The following is an 18,584-nucleotide window of genomic DNA, read 5'->3' as shown; positions in this document are numbered from 1 at the left end:
ATTCCAAAGAATTGCAGTGATAATGTAACTTGATATTAATGTCTCTTTTTGCTCCTTCATTTTGTAAACTTCTCCACCAGTAGCAAAGACATATGAATCAATATCCAAAACCTATGAGAGTCTTTTATATATTCCACCTCATTCCCAGCTTATCTCAGTACTGCAGACGTTCTACCTTGACTTGACATGTAAACACAACATAGATAGTAAGCCTAGATATTAGCTGGAAAAATCCCATCATCTGTCCATACTGTGCTTCCAAAGATAAGCACACGTTGAAAAGCTAAGTGCTAATCTTTTAGGACATCAATCACACTAAACTCTTCTTTGACATAACTGCCAGGCCAATAGAATCAGAAATGAGAGTGAGATACTAACGAAAGTACTAAAGACAGGAATAAGAAATGAGGAAGAATTGGCTATTAAAACACTCTCTTAATCTTATCAGAGGATCAAGGATGTTGCACACCACAGGCCAATATGCAACAGAGATGACTTTCCACTCGATAGCCGCCTTTGTAAGTCTGGCCTCTAGGGGGCAATACAATGGGAGCGCCTTGGCCAGCACTTGTATTTGTCTAGCGCATGCCGAAGTTGTAGATAAAGGAAAAATTGTGATTTATGCAAATCATATTCGGTCATTAGTTGTTCATAGGAAATCATGAAGTTAGACCGCCAGACATCCCCCAGGTTCGAAATTTGTAGCATATTCCATTTCTGGAAAACTTGAAGCACTGCTGATTTGGAAAGCCACTTGTCCATCTATAACAGTGCCTCTCTGGTGAACTCCCTGTCCACCCGTTCCACTTTAATGCTGCTCTACAGTTGTAGATGGGGATGGCAGTAAGCACTGGACGGTCTGGGTTAGGGCCTCCTTCAACAGGCAGGATCACAGTGCTTTCCCCTTAGGGAGGTGCGTTCAAATATTGTGGAGTGGTTGGCCAGTTTCTAAATAACCAGTCATTAATTGAGAACAACTGAGCTGCCCAATAATTCAATTTGAGGTTCACCGCTCCCAGGCTGCTGTTGTAGGGGGATTGAAGGTACTTCATGTGGGAGACTCATGGTGTCAACTCTCCTCCCCCAATGATGGTTTAAATACATGTCTGCAAGTCAGTGAACCAGTGTTAAGGGACCTTAAAAGGGTACCATTTTAAAGAGTGTGATACGCCCCAACCTGTTCAGGGGGAGCGTGCTCCACCTGGCCAAATGTCCCTTGAGTTTCCAGAGGACAGGAGTAATATTGATATACCAGCAGGGCCTAGGGTTTCTATTTATGAACTCCCTAGGTATTTCAATGACCCTGTTACATATTGGAGATTCTGGAATCCCTAAGGTGGCTCTGGAGGGGCTCCCACTAATAGGATTATGGCTGAATTGCCCCAGTTTACTCTCAGGCCTGCTGCTTCTCCGTAATTCTCCAGCATGTGCATCAGGCGTGGGATCCATTGGTTCAAGTGCTAGCTGTATACCAGGACATCCTCCGCTTATAGGGAGATTCAATCCTTCATATCTGCCGTCATCTCACTCCCCAGAATTGTGCATCTCTCCTGATCCATTCCACCAGCGGTTCTATTACCAGGACGAATAGAAGGGGGGATAAAGGACAACACTGCGAAGTGCCACATTTGATGCAAAACTGTTGAAACATTGTGCCACTTTAACTGCAGCTATTAACAAAGCATGAAGGTGCGGAATCAGAGTTGATGCAACCTTTTTAGGAATTGGGTGGGGAAGCAGATCAGACGTGGTGCTTTTAAAGGTTGCATATCCTGTAGGGCGGCGAGGAGCCCTTCCGCTGTAAAAGGCTTATTCAGATCTGCCCTGCCCTCCGGGGCAAGTGGTGGCCCTACAGGATCAGCTACTCTTGGGGTCTGTAATTCAGCCTGGTTCTGCGAGATTGCTTGGTAAAGATACTCATAGTGTTATGCAAAGGTTTCAGCTATTTCACATACGCCCTGAGTTGTCCTACCTGCCTGAGTGCATACCTGAGGGACAAACCTGTCTTTCAGAGATTTAGTTGTAAGTCTATGGATCAGCTGTCCCGTTTTGTCCTCTAATTCATATAATGTATTTTGCATTTCTGTAAGGGCTGCTTTAGCTTCTCGCAGCGTCTTCTGTTTAAGGGTCTCTCATGCCGCCTGATGGTGGCAGAACTCATCTTCATCCCTTTTCTGGGCATTGATTCTTTCTATCTCTTTGAGTTTGCCTTCCAATTCCCAAATTTTCTCCTCCCTTTCTCCTTTCTGCCAGCTATAAATGCAATTATTTTCCCCCTGAGAACAGCTTTCATGGGCTTCCATAGTATCACAGGAAAAATATCTGCGGTGGAATCAACCTTGTAGTAAAAATCAAGTTCTTCTTGTACATACTGCTAGAACTTAGTATTCTTCAGCCACTTTGCCTGATAGCCCAATGTGAGTCCAGCCTGCATGTATTCAGACCCATCTCAATAGATGAGTGCTTGGAAAATATCCTAAGGTGAATCCTATCCCTTGATACGTTAGGGATATCCAAGGAAGGGGGGAAAATGTAGCCTAACAATGAATGTGATTTGTGAGTGTAAGAGTAATGTGTATATTCCCGTGCATCTGGGTTATGGATCCTCCATAGATCGCTGAGTTAAGAGAGTCGGCTCAAGATGCCAGGATCGTTTGTCATCCCTCTCTTGCCCCATCTTCTGTGTCCATATGTGGGTGCATATCATTGTGGAATTCACCCCCAACTATAAGCTACCAACTCCCTATGTGGGATGATGCAATAATTCTTATTTGCTTTGTCATCATGGCCACAGTCTTTGAAACAGGGAGCCCGATACCCATGTGTACCAACCCACTGTATGCTGGATGGTTTTGTTCACCACTTAGGGGAGGTTTTTATGCAGAAGGATATCCATTGCTCTTGATACTCAGTAAATCCAGCATGAGACACCCGGTTGAAGCCATATCGGGCTGAGAAGGTACATTTGGCCCCAAGCAGATGAGTCTCCTGCAGTAGTACTAGAAAGCGACATACACTGTAAGATAGTAGCATGCAATGTAAATGGTCTGCTGGATATAGTCAAGCGGACAGCGATCCTTAGTTGCGTGTATAAGTTGGCTCCAGGGAGCCTGCTTACAGTGTATGTCACTTTATAGTATGTTCAGGCAGGTAGGCTGTCATATGTGTCTGAAACATAAGGCAAGGGTGCCGTGTCCAGCAGTTGCGTGTGACACAATAAAAAACAACCTAATTACCAACAAACCTCTCTCCACCCTCCACCCAATACTTCAATTATGGACATCTGTCACCCAAACAACTGAATATCCATTTAAAATGATACCTAAAATATCTGTACATTTTATTTAAAATATATCAATTGGTTTTTAACACCTTATTTTAGAAAACAAAGACCCCTTTCTTTGGAGGAGTCCCGTTTAATGTTATTCTCCCTGGATACGGATGAATTGATTTTTCGCACCAGCACTTTCTTAAGACTTATAACACGTGTACGCAAAATGATGGAAAATCCCTGAATGACTGCTGTATTAGTTCTTTTTTAATCTTTAAGAAATTGTATTCTGAAACATTGTAATAATGAATTGTTTTTATGTGTGTACTTTTATGAATTTTAAGTAATTCGAATAAAGGTCTTTTGAATTGAATTGAATTGAATTGAATTGATAACCTAACATAAAAGACAAATACTAAAGTCTGATTTAGCGGGGTTAACCTTCCCTGTGCCAGCCACTTGTTGCAGGAGCAATGGAGCCCCAGACAACCACATATCGAAAACTGATATCAGTACTGAAGAAGATTGGGGTGTGGGGTGGGAGGGGGTGCGGGAGCACCGGAAGAGGCATCATGACTCCGCCTGTGGGTAACTGAGGCCCGGCAGCGGGGTAGTCTGCTCTCCGGCCTTGGTAGGATCCATCTGATGAGGTGGTCTCCCACCTCTCCTCTACTGGCCTTTTCTTCTGGTGGGGTCCATCTGTCCCCAGAGCATCAGTGTATCCGCCGCCTTTTTGGCAATTTCTTCCTCTCAGCAGCCCAGTCCCATGCTGTTTATGGACTTTCAAGGAATAGTGATTTGACTTGGAACAGCACTTTGAGTTTAGCAGGGTAGATAAGCACATACTGAATGTTTATGGCCAAGAGCTTCCTTTTCACCTTCAAAGAGATATTTACATGTGAGCTCTCCCTTGGCGGTATAGTCAGGGAATAGCATCACCTTAGAATCTGCACAGCGAATATAATGTAGGCAGTGGTCCTGCTGCAGTGCAGCATCCCTATCCGCATAGTTGGGTAGCCGCATGATGATGGATCTGGGCGTGGCAGCGGTCTAGGAGAGAGTGCTTTGTGAGGTGAACCCTCTCTAGTATGGTGCAGGAGAAAAGCATCCCGTCCGGGATTCATACCCTAAAATTGTCTCTGAAAAATTTCTCTGGTTGCTATTCCTCTGTGCCCTCTGGCAAACCCACCAATAACACAGGTTATTTCTGCATGATCGGCTCTCCGCATTCTCCATTCAGTGTTCGAGGAATGCAGTTAGTTCTTTCAGTATTTGAAGCTCCTTACTGGTGGTGCCTGACACATCCTCCAGACAGGAGAGGCACCCTCTGCCCCAGTAGTTCTCACTGATAAATTGAATAAGTCCTGGCAGAAGAGGGAGACCTCCAACCCCACCCCGCCAATCTTATAATTGAGAACTTTATGAGAGTACTTAATCGCCTGCAGTATAATGGCTGGGGAAACTGTCTCTTCTTGCAGGTGGGAAGCCGATTTGTATTCCCCATCCCCTGTCATCCCAGGAGATACCAATCTCTTGACATACTTGTCTATTCAGCCTTGGCCGGTCTCCTTGTCTTTCACCATTTTGGCGGTCCAGCCAGAGTACGTCTACAACCCCGTGTCTCCAGGGCAGGGAGCTAGAGTTATTGCACAGTAAGGCCGGGTCGAAGACTCCAAGATGAAAGTCCCATATGTTGGGTTGCTCCCCTACCTTGGTCTTCCACAGGGGCCAGTCTAAAAAGCCTAATTTTAATTCCCCACTGTGATCTTCTGCAGTCCTGCAGCATGGTTCAGTCCGCATGGAAGGTGGACAGTGAGGGTGGGTAGTGGGAGGGTCTTTGCACTCGGTTTCAACTCTCAATGACACATCACAATTTCTAGAGACCAGCCACCTGTACAGGGTCTCACCCCAGCCGCTCCTCACCTCATGGCACTTCGTCTGTGCTGCAGCTCCTATTGATGGCTCCCAGTCTTGCCACACCTCAGGGTAACTGCTGAATGAACAATGTATTTAGGACCAGATCTCTGTAAATGGGGGTAAAGTTTGACATTGTTCAACATTCTGTCCATCAATTGTTTTTTTTTTTTTTTTGCATTTGTCACCCTGAGTGGGACAGGTATGACCAGATGTGGGTCCCATGTTCTCCATGCCACTGGAGTCAAGCTATCCTGGCTGATGAGGGGTGAAACCCCAAAACCGGTCATGGAATGCTTGTTTCAAGTCCAGGGAGGACCCGGCCTGGCAATTCGGGCTGGACTGTTCCCATGTTGAGCTGGGTCAAGACTGATTTGCAAATGGATGGGTTTAAACTGGAATAGCAGGGGAAGCAAAAAAAATGGATTTAGGCCCGATCTCTGTCCTCGGGTGAACGTTTGACATTGCTCAACATTCTTTCCATCAATTGTTTTTTTTGCATTTGTCACTTCGAGTGGGACAGGAATGCCCAGACATGGGCTCCATGCTCTCCATTACACTGGAGTCAAGCAAGCCAGGCTGATGACGGGTGAAACCCCGAAACCGGTCCTAGGATGCTTGTTTCCAGTCCAGGTAGGACCTGGCCTGGCAGTTCGGGCTGGGTTTTTCCCATTGGGAACAGGGTCAAGACTGATTTCCACATGGCTGGGTTTAAACTGGAATGGCATGGGGAGCTAAAAACTATGGATTTAGGCCCAGATCTCTGTACTGGGGAGAATGTTTGAAATTGTTCAACATTCTGTCCATCAATCGTTTTTCTTGCAATGGTTCAGCAGCTGCCACAGCCAAATAGGGCATCCCAGGGTCCTGTGAGGGGCAGGTCTGAATCAGGAGGAGGGGCCAAACACTGGGAAAAAGCGGGCAATCTCCTCCTGGATGGTGCTGGATGCTGCAGGATCCACCTTCGCCATTTCTTTCTTGTACCACAATTCCCAAACATTTTCCAGCTTGCTCCAATCCCTAATATTCTCAATCTTTTCTCCACCTGGATGAGGCTGGATGCTGCAGGATCCACCTTCACCACTTCTTTCTTCTACCACAATTCCCAAACATTTTCCAGCTAGCTCCAATCCCCAAAATTCTCAATCAATTCTCTCACATGCATCTTTATTCCCTTCAACTTTAATAGCTTTAAATCATTGTCCCCCATCAATACCCTGACATTCTTTCTCAACTTCCTACTCTGTGTTAGAACAAATCAGCATTAATCTGACACTCGTTCTATTTTCGCATATGCCTAGCGTACCACACTTGCAGCTTCCTTGCTCATGTAAAGTCATTTGCTCTCATTGTTATGCCTTAAGAAGTCCATCCCTACGTTGTCTTTCATGATTTCCTCAAACTCTGGTAAAATTGAGCAACAAGTCTCTGAGGTTTCAGTCCTTTGCCTTGTGAGGTGATGTGTAGAGTCATAATAGTTATGGCCCATTCTGCAACAGGAGTTGTGGAAGTCTTTCTCTGTGGGTGGCATGGAGCTACTGTCCTGAATATTTCTGCCAGCTTCCGTGAGACACTCAAATTGGGAAAATAACTTAGGTATCTGATGATTGTGACTTACCCAACACAACACTTGTTGTGTTGAAGTCTTGGGTGGCATGGATAACTGCCGATTGAGTAAATAGCAATCTCTGGCACGCCTGCGGGAAATAACCCCCACACAGTGCCATCCTACCCAAAATACTGGTCCAGTGACCAGCAGAGTGATGAGCTAAAAACATGAACCACTAGATGCCCTGATTTCGACTTGCTGAGCGCCCAGGCATTGTAACTTTGGCCCATAACCTGCCTTGAGTTGAGTAGAGTGGTGAGGTTCCTAGCACAAAACACTGGCAAAACAGCAGGGCTCCACCTGCGGACAAGGGAGCTTTGAAGCGGAGGCCCGAGAAACTAGCCATAGAGCCCATGATCTCTATATAGGTGGACTCCTGCTGTGATCGAGACTCATAAAGGAACCCCAAGGACTGTGTTGTTTCTGCGGCCTTACAAGGGGCCAGGGACCGGTGGAGACTGCTGGGCCGACAAAGACATTTATATGTGGTCCTGGAGGGCGAGCACTCCAGCGCTACCAGAGTCTCACCGCCACGGAGCGCTGGTAAGGAGAACTGCTTCAGCAGCGACTGAGAGCAAGATGCCCACAGCAGTAAACCGGCGAAGACCGTGTGGAGCAAAGACCTGACCCCGGGGAGGTGACTGAGATGGACAGAGACGATGGAGGGCCATGCTGTATGAGATACTTGGTGCTGCTGGGCAAGGGGATGGCACTGAACACCACCCTCCCCCATGAGTGGCAAACCGATGTTGAGATTGCAGTGGGAGCATGGGAAACTGTTGTGGACCCAGTGGAGAGGCAAAGGTGCCCGGAAGAAGCGGCATAAGAACAGGGCCCACATACAGTAAATGGGGATACCCCTCATGGACACTGATTAATTTGGGGCAGAGAGGAGCAGCTGTAGACACTGGGGAGAATAAACAAAGAAAACAGCACCCCCAAACACCTCCGCTGCCGACCGGCTGCAAGCTGCAAAATAGGTCTCAGACCTTGTGGGGCACTGAACGCTGAGCCCGGGCCTTGCTCGTAGGGTCCTTCAGTATTTGTCCCCCCATCGTCTCCTGCCCTACATGTTAAGGGCCTGTGGGAATGGTGTAGAGGGTCTCATGAGGAAGTAGTGACTGAAGTGGAGAGAGCTATGAGGGACTTTAAAAAGGGCAGACTGCGTACAAGCTGTGAGTACAAACCCAACTGGCACAATCACCCACAGAATGACGGAGCTAGAGGGCCCCAACTGGTAGGCTGTGGGCAGCTAGTACTCACCATACAACCAAACTTGTAGCCCCATCGTGCCCTTCAAAGGAGAAATGCTGCCTGTAACAGTCCATTGACAGCTGGTCATCTGACTCTTAACTGACAGCACAAAATTAGGTCTATCCGGGCCCTACATAGGTATCATTGCTCTGTATAGAGTGAACTGTGGGAAATACGTTAGATAATCTAGTGGCTACAATGGTGAAAACCACCAGACGGAGAGACCGAAGCATGAGGGCCAATGACAGAAGAGGGAATTGATACCCAGAAAAAGCAACATGGTGTGCTGGGGCAGACCAGCTCCCAAGGGGGATCCTCTCTACAGAACAATATGAAAGTAATAACCACCTCTAAAGAAGCACTGGAAGCCAAAATAGACATGTTGGATGCAGATTTGAGTCTACTGAGAGCGGACCATCGCCGATTGGCAGCGCAGGTCACCACAACAAAGAATACACTGACGTAGATGGCGTTGACCAACGTGACTGGACGAGTGATTATGATGGAGGCCAATGATTTTTTTCAGTCCCCAGAGGAGGTATGGAGCCTGATTAAATAGCAATAGCGGCAGGGTCCGGATCAGCGACCCAGGGCCCTCCACACTGATAGAACCAGCTCATGGCAAAGTATAAAAAAACGCAACATGGCAGCCGCATCCCAGGCTAAAGTGCAGCAAAAACGATGGAGGGCAGTGGAGGTGATGGCCTCTTTGACCAGGGGAAGCTCCCAGTCCAAGGAGGATGAAGGAACCCAAAGCCAAGACTCGGACCACAGACACAGCTCCTGCAGCGAATCGGACACTGAATTGCTGAGGGTGAGATCAGGAACATCGGATGAGTTAATCTGAACCCATCAGCCTACTGCTATTGTTGTTTAAGGCTGATTATGTGAAAGAATATTTGTGCTGGGAGATGCCTAGGAGTTTGGTGCACAAGCCTGGTCACTGGTAACATACTTGGTCTATTTTTGATGTATGCTGGATGGGGGGAGACCCAAGCGGATTGCATGACATTGCGACACCCCTATTTCTGAGTTACCTGTGAATTCTCCTGCAAGTGATTGTTGTTTCATTGACTGATTGTTTGGATAAGAGGTAGTTAACTGCTTCTCCTGGGTAAAGGGAGTTGGGGTGAATGTTTTAAGTTGATTGCACCGGCACGGGAATGACCTTTACATCGCGGTGATTACACCGCAATGCCATTACAACACGGTTGTTACAACGACGGTGTTGTTAGCATGCAATGCCATTACTACGCAAGTCATTAGATCGACTTCCAGTAGATGGCGCGCTAACATTAGGAATAGTATAGTTTACTATTACAACACCTTCCCTACTAATGCGTAGGCTGGAGTTGGAATAGTAAATTATATATTTCTAATGTCAGCACGCCATCTACTGCAAGTCAATGTAATGACTTGCGTAGTAATGGCTTTGCGTGGTAACAACGCGGTCGTTGCAATGATGCGTTGTAATGCCAAGCGATGTAATGACTCAAGTAGTAATGAGTCATATTCCACGGAGACACATGAATCAAATCTTGTTTGCTTATTTTACAGGGCAGGTGACAATGGGCCGCTATAGTATTAAGATACAGTTAAGAATGCAGGCCGGCTACGGCTGGGTGACAGTAATATTAAGGAATGAATGTGTCCGGAACTTATAAACTGTTAACTTGGAATATCTGTGCGATGCACTCAATGGCGAAGCAATTCAAGGTGTTTTCTTACTTAAATTGAAGGGGGATACACATTGCACTACTGCAAGAGACACTCCTCACAGCGAAGGGGCAGCACTGGATAAACGCTGGAGAAGCCAGGCCTACTACGCCACATATTTGGCCTTTGCAAGAGGTACACTGGTTTGGATTAGTTCTGGGGTCCATTTCCAACACACAGGAATCCTGATAGCCCCCACGGGAGGTATGTGGTGGTGAAGGGCCAGATTGCTGGCAGACACGTAGTGCTCATTAACATATACGCCTGAATGTTCATCAGGGAAGTTTTCTGGAACGCCTTTCGGGCAGACTGGGCCCCTACCTAGTGCAATCAGTTGTGATGGGAGGGAACTTTAATTGTGTAGCGGACCCACGAGCTGATTGATCCCATCCTCCTCTGAGGGATTCCCAAATATTTAGAACGGCCAGGAGCTTCGCTGATTTGCAGGTACAGTGGGGGCTTCTGGATTCCTGGCGTAGACTATATTCATAATTGAGGAATTATTCCTTCTTCTCCAGCCTGCAAGAACTTCATGTGCAGATGGACACATTCCTGTGTACCCCGACCTACATTGGCAGGTAAATTATGTGGAATACTTAGCACGCACCATCTCTGATCACAATGCAGTACTATTACATCTAAGATGGGAGGGCCCTATCATGAGCATCCCCGCCTGTCATTTGAACCCCGAGGCATTAGAGGATCCAGTGTTCCGAGAAGAAATCGAGGCTGGTCTCCGACACTACTTCAAGGACAACAATGGATCTGCATCTTCCCCATTAGTGGAATGGGATGCCTTTAAAGCTCTAATAAGAGGACGATGCATTCCAGTGCCGGCCGGTGGGAGTCAGTAGCACGCTGTTGCGTGACGTCACGCAATCAGAATAAGAATTGCAGGTAAAAGAGAACTCCAGACCGGTACATCCAGAGGTACATCCAAAGGTCCACCAGATACTCTTAGATACTAAGGAAAAAGTGGCAGGACTGGTACAAAGATTACGATGCTTTGACTTTAGGCAATATATGGTGACAGCCCATGCAGAGCACGATCGTGCCTACTAGCCTTGCTGGCTAATCCGGCAAACAGTGGCTCGACTGTTGTCGAGCTACAATCAGAAGATGCTGGTCAGATGTATCGACAGGAAGAAAGGAACGCGCATTTTCTGCAATACTATTTAAGATTGTATACGAGCCTCGCCCAATATCAGGATGAAGAATTGTGTGCTTACCTTGAATCGTTACTACTTGCAGCCTTCACCCATTAGGAACCTGATGAACTGGGGAGGCTGACCACAGTGCAAGACGTAAAATATTAGGTACAATACTAGCCTCTAGGTTGCTCTAATTCATGCCCAAATTACTGCACCCTGACCAGGCAGGAATTATACCTGGCTGGAACACAGCACTGACTATCAGGAGACTCCTCTCCTTTCTGGAATCTGAGGTCTCTGACCATAACAGAGCAGCAGCCTTTGTGACTGAATTCTAAAAGGCCTTCGATAGCCTAGAATGGAAGTTCCCATATGGAATGATGTCCAAGATGAAACTGGTACAGGACTTTCTGGAATGGACTAAGCTGCTGTACACAGACCACATAGCTAGGCTACGAACAGGGCAGACTATTTCAGAAAGTTACAGAGTAGGCCAGGAGGCTCGACAAGGGTGCCTATTGTCGCCTCTGCTGTTTTTCCTGGCGCTGAAGGTCCCAGCCTGTCTGGCGTGAGAAGCAACAAGTATAGCAGCCTTCAAGTTGGCAACAACCGACAGCAAATAGCTCTGTATGCGGATGACCTCATATTATTTATCAGAGGCAAGGGAGTGGACCTGGAGGGAGCTAGGACTATGCTAGAAGCATTTGGAGTCTGGTCTGGCTAAGAGTGAACTGGCAGAAATTACAGCTGCTCTCCTACCGGAAGGAGCTGAGGAACCTTTGCTGGGAGCCTCACTGCCTATCATATCTGGGGGTAAAGATATACCATGACAGACAGATCCTTCGGGATGGTAACACAGGACTTTGCTATCAGATCCTTACACATCTTCATTGAGTTCTAGCGAATGCTCCCACTCTCGGTAGCGGGCAGAGTGGTGTTGCTTAAAATGGTGGACCTCTCCGTCTATTGTACGACTTCATGGTGATACAGATCGAGATTCCCAGAGCAGTCTTCAGGGAACTGGACTCTTTAGTAACGTCATTCCTCTGGTCCACTCAATGTCTAGTGAGCAGACAGTCCCCAGATCGCGTAGTAGGACAATTTGTCCCAGAACTCCCCAGGATAACAGGAGCATTTGTAAGAATTCTGCAACCATCAGATGAAGATATGCCAGGTATCAAAGTGGTGCTGCAGTGTTGGACCCGTTTCTTACAAAAAACAGACACACAGATCCCCTACTCCCCAGCCATCCCCTTGAAAATGCTGCAGTGCTTACCTTATGGCAGGCATTGGGAGGGCATGAACAAGAGGGTGGAGACGGAGTGGAGAAGATGGTGACCTGTTTCGTGAAGGCAAGCTTCTCTCATTTGAGGATTTTTGCGAAGAATTTGATCTTCTCCAAGGTCATTTCTTACTGCATAGAGTGGTGACGAACAAGTTACTTACTTTCAGTAACGATGTGTCTGTAAGAGACGTATATAAGTTATAGATTCCTTACCTTAGAATTACCCCCAGACGTCAGACTGGATCCAGAGAAATTCTATCTTAGCAGTACCCTTGTGCGTCGGTAGGTGGCGTCGGTCGACTCCGCGTCCGTCGTCGGCGTCGTGTTCGCCGGGATAACGTTGAGGTGTCTACTTTGATGCCTCCCCTGCGAGCTGACGTCAGTTTTGACACGACTTTCAAGGGCAGAAGCGCAGAGCCATACAAGACACTGACCACCTGTGCACAAAACTAGGACCCTGTAAGGGAGTCCCTATCCCTAGAAGTCAGGTCGCAGAACGGGAAGGATGGTTGTGGCAGTAAGGAATCTACAACTAATATATTTCTCTTACAGATACATCGTTACCAAAGGAAAGTAACTTGTTTATCTTAAAGAGAGTATTAGTTATAGATTCCTTACCTTAGAATAGATAAAGGAGAGTGGGATCTGCTTCACATGGGTACCCCCACTTTTTGCTGGTGTTTCACTGTTTTTCGACCTTAGTCTGGCTGTGGCCCTGCTAATCAGGCTCACAGCCAAGATGCTTCCTCTCTAAAGTGGTTTGCATGTACATTAGGTACATATCTGATTCTGGAGTGCCTTATAAGCCCATAGTATATGGTATACTATGTACCTAGGGCATAGGTACCTCAGAGGCCTACCAGGGGCTGAAGCATGTATTATGTCACCCCTGGGAAGCACTCCAAAATGGCACCACAGGTCTGCTACTGCAGCCTGGGTATGGGTGTGCTTGCACCCCTTACAGAGGTATAGACTACCTATATCCACCTATATATCCAGACACATATAAACCTATAAGTCACTCCTATGGCAGGCCTTGACAATCCTGAAGGCAGAGTGCTTGGTTTTGTGTGAGAGGGTGCCCAAGCATAAGCTGAGCCCCTCTGCAGCTTTCGGAAATACTTCCTTATGGCTGTTCTCTGATACAGCCATACCATATACTCTTAAGTGCATTATAACCTTGCGGTAAATGCTAACTTTGGAATGGCTGCATCAAAACATGTCGTGTTTGCTGTCAAACATCTTGAAATACTACTCCTTTGCCAGTTCTGGCGGCGGGGGTAGCATTCTACCCTTCTAGAGGGAGAGACATGTTCACACTGGTCTAACCCGGTAGGACTTTCTTGAGCCCTGGCCCTCACAAAATGGATGCCTCTGACACAGACACAGGTCTGGCCTCCTGCTGCTGACCGAAACTCCGGCAGGGGAGGCCTGGACAATAGGTTTCCTGTCGAAGGGAGGTGTAACCACCTCCCCAGACAGGCAGATGTGTATTGGGGCTGGGCGGGAGCACTCTCTGGTGCTTTGAAGTCCTGCACTGGGGGCACACTTGGTGTCCCTGTGCATAGTCCAGTTCAAACCGGTTGCAGGGGCTACCTGCCCCTGCTCTGGCGCGAAACTGGACAATGGAAATGGGTGTAACCACCCCTCTATCCAAACCCTCCCATAGGTGGGTCCCTAGAGTATGTCCTACCCCCAAACTTAGTGTAAGTATGGGAACCCAGTCCTTGCGACTTTAGATTACCCTGGACGAAACTCTGGAACATATATCCTGGACCTTCGGCTTTCTATTTCGACTAGAAGATGGAAGAAATCTCCCTTGGAGTCAAGGAGTGACTCCCCTGCTTGGCAGGCACCAAAGAAGCAACTGACCGGTCTGCAATTCTGAAGCTCCCGCCGGACACCGAAGTCTCTCCATCCCCAAAGGTGGATTTCCAGACTTCGCTGAGGCTACCCTGAGTCCACATCAAAGCTGATGCCCGAGGCTATCGCGGGTGACGTGGATCCGTGGCCCCTGGACACCGTGAACTTTTGCAGTAACACTATCTTCCTGGGCTTCCTCGAAGTTGTGCGTGGGCCAGTTTCAAGTGCGACCGCTCGAGGCTCCTTCGCGATCGCTAGCCCGTTGGCTAGTAGGTCCCCACGAAGGCAACTCTTCTTCTACTTGGGCTTCCCTGGTTGCTCCAGATGTGCCCTGACTTACCCTAGCTGGGTGAGTCCCTCAGACCTTGCTGGTCTGCACCGCAGTCCTTTCTCTGAATTCCTGTGACTTGCCGTGGCCAAGGCTTGTTGGGTCCAATCTGGTCGCCGACACCGCAGCACTCGACAGACTTCGTGGGACAGCTCGAATCCGGCTCGTGGACTTTGTCGATGCCTCCTGGACCTCGTGGCTGATGAGTCAAGACACCCATCAACTCCCCTGAAACACCCGACATCTGTGGGCATTGGTCCATCCTGCCCTCGGTCACTGGCTAGTGACACAGACTCTGTCCCCTCTGCTTTCAGGTTCCTTCCATCCTAGATCCAGGCTTGGATCTCTTCGGACACTTCTCCTCTTCACGGCAGCAGCAGTTCTTTGCAGGCTTCCACTGCAATCGACGACGCGACCCGACACCAAAAGACACCCATGCACCCGGCTTCCCTGGGTGAGGTAACTTGAGTACTCCGGTGCTCCCATGGGTGCTAGCCCTACAACTTCTTAAGTCCAAAAGGGTTTGGTCCTGACTCGATTCTAAGTGTCCCTAATCTTTAAAATTCCAACCACAACATTGCCCACAGAAAATAACGGGAACCCGCGGTTGTGTTCACACACTGCATACAGTCCCCGTGGGTCCCCTGTGTCACTACCTTAGGTGGTTCCTTGGGGTCCCAGCAATTCTACAGGCTCTAGGCCTTGTGTCTAGTTCAGTTGTGGTTCTTATACCACTTTTTTGGTATATGGTTTGTGTTATACCTGGCACCATTGGCGTGAGTCTCCCTTCTTTTTTTTCGCTGTGCCTCCTCTGTTTTTCTGGTGATAGATGCTCTGGGCGCTGCGCCACTGCCATTCAGTGCCGCAGCGCGGATGCTCCCTGTGTAAAGATGACATATGAAGTGATGTATCCATGATTGGCTTATTTGGTCTACCTGTTAGTCCCTAGTAATGTGGCCTGTGTGTGCCCAGGGCTGGTAAACCAAATGCTGCTGGTGGGCCTGCAGCACTGGTTTGCGCCACCCACAGAAGCAGCTTGTAAAGTGCGTCTCAGACCTGCCACTGCAGTGTCTGTGTGCAGTATAGAACTGCCATCTTGGCGGTGAAGTGCACCCACTTCCCAGCCCCTGAACCTTCCCTTGGCATCATGTAAGCCACCCCTATAGTAGGGTGCATTGTATGTGTAAGGTAGGACATGCTCTGATATGTGTAGCATGTCCTGGTAATGAATTACACCCAATTTCGTTTTTCACTACTGTAAGGCTACCTGTTCGCCATAGGCCAGAATGGGAGGTTTGGCTATTACATTCTATAGTCCTAACTGACCCATAGAACATGGTAGAAAAACGAATTTAGTATGCCTGAGCTCAGAATATTAAAATACATCTTTTAGTGAAGTTTATTTTTATATTCTGTGTTTGAAAATACCACTTTTAGAAAGTAGGTATTTTCTTGCCTAAGCCTTCCAGTGTGCTCTGCTGTTATGTGTATTGGCTGTCTGGTTTTGGAGGGACAGGGCAGGCTGAGTCAGACCTGGGTTGAATAGAGAGATCTGCATTGGAGTGTGGGGAGGGGTAGCTCCTGGACCTGAATAGGGCTGTGCCTGGCAAGGTGAATGCTGGCTCCACCTCCCACTGTGCGTCTGATGGCAGACCCCCTCTTTCTGAAAAGAAGGATGCAGCCTGGTAAACAAAGTGCTCCAGGGCTGGGCAGAACTGGTTCTGGTTGGGTTCAGTGACTTGTAGCTTCTGAGAACAAAGACTTGTGTAGTATAAATATCTGTGCTGAAACCCCTACAATTGGTAATGCCCCTGGATCTCAAGACCAACCTCTGTCCGTGGAACTGAAGGAAGCTGCAGGAGAGGACTGTCCTGGTGTTGTGTGCTGTTCCCTGGATTGGCATGCAGTAGTTTTCATTGGACTGGAAATAGGAGGGAAAAGGAGCTGTAAGAGAACTTTTTCATCTTGAACCTGCAATCACCCAAGAGAGAGAACTAGCCTCCTGACAGAAGTCTCAGGACCAGTAGACTTCATTTTTGTCGCTAAGGCCTGTTAGCGAGCCGCCGCAGTCGAGGAGTGTCAAGAAAATCATCGCACTGCTGCCGCCGAGGGCTCGCTGGCCTGATCATCGCCCCGCACGTTTGCGGGCCTCAAAATTAACGCGAAAGCCTGTTAGCGAGCCACCACAGCCGCGGAGCATCAGGACAATCGTCGCCCTGCTGCCGCTGAGGGTTTGCTGGCCTGATCATCGCCCCGCACGTTTACGGACCTCAAAATTGTCACCACTCCGCGTAGCGTCAGGAAAATCGTCGCCCTGCTGCCGCTGAAGGCTCGCTGGCCGGATCATCACCCGCACGTTTGCGGGCCTCAAAATTATCGCCACGGGGCGTGGCCAAGATGGCGACCTAACCAGACGTGGACTGTAGAAGCTCCCCGCTCCTTACCTCTCCAGCCGGCTGTTTTGTGCTTTATAGTCCCCACACCGGCACAAAAATAACTTCCAGGGCGGTGGTGAGGGTCGAGTCTGTGGATGAGAGCAGTGCTGGTGGCCCCGTCTGCCTGCGAGACCGTCACTTTCCCCCAGGGCTTCATGAAATGGCGCCCACCCGGACCGGCCGTTAGCGAGAGGCTGCCTGCCTTCATCCGGCGCGTCCGCCGTCGAGCGACGTGGCAGCCCACCGGGTGAGAGCACCCGGGGATCGAGGGCTGCCTGGGGCTCCCCACGCCGGCCGCGGCTCCTGGACGTGCGGAGGCGCGGCGCGAGATGCGCCTAAACCAGATCGGGAGTGCGGCGGGCGGCAATACCTCGCCACCGCAGGAGTTGAAGCCCTGAGGAGTCTACCCCCCGGGTGCTGCGCGCCGGCCCGTTGCCAATGGTTGGAGCGCGACGGAGGACTGCTGGGCTGATCGCTCCGCCATTACTGACGGCGGGAAGACGGGGCTGGTGGCCAGCAGCATTCACCTCATCAGCTGTGGGAGAGGCCTGGGGGAGTGGTGCACTGGCGGCGGGGGACCACGTGGACGCGCCCTATGGCACTGAGATGCTACCATGAGGGGTGGCAGGGGGGCCCCTTCCTCCCGCTAGATAACTTTGCAGCCGCCTGACCGGAGCCTCAGTTTGGTCGTTTCTAAGAACCTTGTGGCCTGGGATACGGGGTTGAGCAGCCCTGCACTTTTGTTCTGACCCATTGGAGTTTCTGCTGCCCCTGTTGCAAGTGGGGGCCCAGTACAGGACATGCCATAGGTCGCTGGTGAGGTGATTGGGGCCTCCTCCGTGTGATTGCCCAGGTGCTTTGGACATTGGGAGGTTGTGGGTGCTCCCCGGGCCTTAGCCCCTAAGGAAGTGCGTCTACCTGGCGCTGGTGCGGGACAAAGCTTCTACGTAGGCCCTGGGGAGCGGCACGTTGCAACTTTATCACACTACGGCCTGGGGTCCACAAATGTTTTGGCGCAGTCTTCGGCGACACTCGGGGGGAGCCTGGTTATGGCATCAACGTGCAAAAGAGGGGACCGCACGCTAACGGACATGCTTCTTAGAGGCCCTAGCAAGGGCGACAGAAGGCCTCCTTCCCCCACCCCCTCGCAGCCCGACACAAACCAGGGAGACAGGCAGATGCCGATCACACGGGCGTTTCTGGAGACCCTCTTTATTTCCGAGCTGACTTCCACTCACTCAAGCAGGAGGTGGCGGGGGAGGTCAGGGAGATTCGCTGCAAGGTGGATGGAATGGGGGAGCGGGTGGCCGCCGTTGAGGAGCAAGATCACGCCAGAAGTGAGGAACTAGAACTCCTCCAACAAGAAGTTCTTCGCCTCAGGGACCAGCAGGTGGACCTCCAAGCGCACGTGGAGGACCTTGAGAATTAGTCGCGCCGCAACAACATACGGGTCCGGGGTGTTCCATCGGCTGCGGAAGGGACTGATATCACCCAATATCTGCAAGGCCTCTTCCGTGAGATCCTCAGAGAGGGGTCCGACTTTGAAGTCCGCATCGATCGAGCGCACCGAGTGGGTCTGCCGCAGCGCACGAATGCTCCCCCTCCAGACATTTTGGCCTTTCTACCGGACTTTCCCTTGAAGGAGCAGATCCTACGGGAGGCGTGCAAGAAACAACCTCTTCAATACCAGGGCCACTCGGTGGCGCTTTTCCAGGATTTGTCCGTCATTACATTGCAAAAGCGGAGGGCATTCGGGGA

The sequence above is a fragment of the Triturus cristatus genome, chromosome 8, assembly GCF_964204655.1.
Source record: "Triturus cristatus chromosome 8, aTriCri1.1, whole genome shotgun sequence".
Lineage (NCBI taxonomy): Eukaryota > Metazoa > Chordata > Amphibia > Caudata > Salamandridae > Triturus > Triturus cristatus.
Note: the sequence above shows the minus strand (reverse complement) of the source record.